Source organism: Lygodium microphyllum, chromosome 5 (assembly GCF_053477565.2).
Source record: "Lygodium microphyllum isolate KBCC chromosome 5, Lygodium_microphyllum_v1.1.10, whole genome shotgun sequence".
In the NCBI taxonomy this organism is placed as follows: Eukaryota; Viridiplantae; Streptophyta; class Polypodiopsida; order Schizaeales; family Lygodiaceae; genus Lygodium; species Lygodium microphyllum.
In genome coordinates, this window is record NC_141139.1 from 20341201 (window position 1) to 20345118 (window position 3918).

Here is a 3918-nt window from a genome sequence, read left to right on the forward strand (position 1 = left end):
TTCAAAAGAAATTATATTTATTTAGTAAAATTTATAGGATTATATTTACAAAAGTTATTTTTTAATTACAAGGTAAAAAATTTCCATAAGTTTATTAAAGTAAAAGGGGTCATTTTATGGCCTTATGAGGGCCTTATAGCATGTAAAGAAAGGGTAGGGCTATCCATTTTTTTGAACACGAATCTCTAAACTAAAACACTTAGTAGCATCGACAACTTGGAGCTAATAGGGTAGTTTGTAGCTACACATATGGTCGTACAACTATTGCTAGCTCTTGCAATGAAATCTTTCTTAATGTTCTTTTTGTGAGATGATAACACAAGGACCCTAGAAAGTTTCCACCAAAGTTCCAAAGCTAATGACATCTTGTAGCAAGTGATATGTATCCTTTGTTAATAGTTGATTGGAGATGAGAAGGAAGCCATAGCACCAAAAAATAAAAGAATTAGGGTTTTAGACAATTTGAGGCATTAGGATTTGATGATTGTTCCAAAAAGTTTTCTTGTTGATTACAAATTCCAAGAGCTTAAATTCCCTTGCCACTTCACTTTCATAATCAATATCTAATACTTTTACAATTGTGGAGCATATTCACAAGCTAGTCACAATATTAAAACCTAGACTATTAGTTTCATCTTTGTGATAAAAAAACATAAATAAAAAACATTAAGACTAATGTGGCTATCATCTTGAGTGGTTGGGAGATCAACCAAGCTCTTCTTAACTTCTATTCTTATTGAAGGGAAGACATTTGCATGTGCATGATAATTGAAAATCTACATGGGGAGACCCTTGTTTTTATGTTTTTGAGAAGTAAAAGTTGAGTTTATTGGTGGAAAAGCATATGTTTATTTGCTAAGGCTTTTACGCTACTTACCCTTCATAGTTGTTGATATCATACTCTAAGGGTCTCGATTGTTAACTTATACACTTAATGTATAAACGAGCTCATAGCAAAGTTCCCAAATGATGTTTTGTACAATTGGACCTCTCTTGGTCACACTTGTTATTGATCTTGTATAGCTTATCATTGACATTGTTTTACAAAAATACCATCAGCATCATTATTTAGATTCACATCTCAATCCTCACATAATAATAGGCTATTAGCAACCAATATTTTCTTAATATGACACCTTTGACAACAAATTCATCCTTGCTTTTGTATGGATGTGACCTCCAAGATTGTGCACGATGACTTAATGCATATTGTCTATGATGACATTTTTAAAATGACTCTATCTTATGAAAAGTTGGTAAAAACTAGTAGAAATTCAATTGCATGCAAAGACCCTTTAATGAGAAGGGTGTTTCTACATTGGTGGTATTAAATTATCTCACAAATATATGCATGGGATTTGTATACATGGGCTTATATTCATGAGATATAAACATTTTCTTAAAAGTGACATTACAAGATATAGGTCTCATACTGATGTTTAAAGCGATGCAAACGTTCACCAAAAAAATTATCCTCGTCATCGCTAAACACGTTAGTATTAGCATTTCCATAGAACCGTCACTATTAGCGTCGCTATATCTACATCATTATTCGCATCGCATTTGCGACACCAATAACAATGCAGACAGTGACGCCAATAGCGACGGTTTGCGACAAAATTTGCAACGCCAATAGCGACGCATGCAAGTAAATTTGTGACGCTAATATCGACAGTTAGAAAGAAAAAAAATTTCTGGCAGGGCAGCTTGTGTTGTATTTATATTCTACAAATGGGTTACATGTAAAGTGTATAATGGTCATCAAAATGAAGGCAAAGTGTACTTGAATCCACAAGATTGATACATAAAATAAATACAAGATCGCTTAATGAAAGCGCTCATGGAATCATGGTAAGATATAAAGGATGATAATAACATAGTGCATAGAAAATGCATGCATAAATTACAAGACCAAAAAAGAAGAGGATGTGCACTCCACGAATCCAGGCATGAGCTATAGATCCTCGCCATCCGAAAGCTCGTCCCGACGCAAAGGAGCATCGAACGGACTCTGTAAAAAAAGAAACAATTACACATCGGCCCGCCATACAATAATATATTTTAATTAAGAATATTAACTACGAATAAGAAAGATGAGTGACTTACTGGGCCACCGCGTGCATACAATCTATTGATCAATGCAGTGAGACCATGTCTCTTTGCATATTGAGTCTCTAGGCCGGTGGGATCGCGGTTTGTAATGGAGTGCTGCATAGAAAACAAAATACAATGGTTAGAAATGCGATTATCAGTACAAGCGATACTGCAAAAAAATCAGCGAGAAGAACAGAAGAAAAACTTACAAAGTCCTCCAAATAAGTCTTGTGGCCACCACTTCCAAGATGATGGACCACTCCTGCCTCCAATCGTGCCCTCGTTGCCTCGCGCTGCTATCTCCAATATCCTACAGAATTTGTAGTCTCCTCCTTGCATTGGCGCCAGTCATCTGCGTCTAGCCACTCAGGCTTTGAGGCCCCACTCTTAAGTGTCTTGCGTGCATTCGATCATCTGTGTGACATGTACGTATGCATGCACTCCATCATCCAGCTTGTGGAAAACCTATCTACTGTGGTGGGTATCGGAAACTCCTCATGCAAGGATGCTACTATGTAGTCCTTGCTCCCCTTCGGTATGTTCTTCCAATGATCCAAGACATTGTGCCAAAAAACTTGTTGGCACAACTCTCTTATACGAGCCATCACCCTCCTCTCCTCATCATTCATCATGATGGCTCTTGTCCTATCATCTACAAGGTATCCATACCCCTCTGGGGTATGTCTAAGATGTGTCCTCTCCTACCTGTTGTGACCGCGCTCTTGGGCATATCTAGGAGACCCATGTACATCTACTGTATCCACGAGGGTGGTATTTCTCGAAGTAGCATCCATAGGGATGCCACCTACAAACGGCTGAGCAAAAGCTGGAGTGATTGGAGTAGAAGTCCCCACATGTGTGACAAATCCCATAGGTTACGCAACTACAGCAGAACAATGAGACGAAGATACTACATTGGTACCTCCACAAAAACCACCTGAGTCACTCTCTCTCGAATCTACACAAGAGCGAGGAGTAGCACTTATATCTCGAGCCAATTACGGGCTCACCGCATCAACGTCTCCGCAGCATCCCCCCAAAACCACTCCCTTCGTCCCCGGCCCAAGTCTGGAGCATCCACCTCATCTACTGGAAATCGAAGCATCAAAGCGTGCTAAAGTAGATCTAACGGAATGGCTTGATGGTGTTCGAGATAGCTCCTTGTCTGCCATATCTCTGAATCGATCCATATGATATGGAGACATGCATGTGAAGATCTCTTGCAACTCCTCATCGCTCATTCCTCGACTCATCACGCTGTTCAAATATTACAGCCATATCCAATGTTTTTTTATATGATATTCAATTAGTTTGCGAATATAATGCATGATTGATATACACTTTTCTTACCGTTTGCTCAAAGTCTGAGATCACTTGATCAATGATCTCCTATTGAAACTTGCCGAAGCGTCATACGTGTTCTATAGACAAGCGATGCTTTCGTCTAATTGCCAGCTTGCATTGAGAGCAAGGACATGGGACACGTTGATTAAGATACACCTCGTGATCTTGAACATCACGACCTTCATCCTTTTCCATTTTGTCTGCGTTATGACAAACAATTTGTTTTTGTTCTCATTCTCTTTTTCTTTCTTAATTTGTTTAAGAATGAATTTCTTCTCTTATAACTCAACAAAATTAACGTCAACTAAAGTCTTGGTTTTCTCCCCCTTTATTTGCACCTTTCTTTACGCCCTTCGTTTTATGTTCTCTCTCCTTTCTCTTTCTTTCTCTCTCTCTTTTTCTTTGTTGCCCTTGTCTTTATTTCTCTCCAGCCCCTTATATTTTCTCACTCATTCTTCTCTCTCCCTCTCTCCCTCCCTC

The 3918-nt window shown here is 38.5% G+C and overlaps 1 long non-coding RNA gene across 1 annotated transcript; it reads right to left on the minus strand.

Moving 5' to 3' along the window:
• Positions 1 to 1823: 1823 nt before the first annotated feature.
• On the minus strand, positions 1824 to 3131 carry LOC148035575 (uncharacterized). The gene is made up of 3 exons (XR_015690991.1): positions 2304 to 3131; positions 2107 to 2208; positions 1824 to 2011 (listed from the first exon to the last, which is right to left on the minus strand). It is a non-coding gene; the product is annotated as an uncharacterized LOC148035575 (long non-coding RNA).
• Between the last annotated feature and the right edge of the window lie 787 nt (positions 3132 to 3918).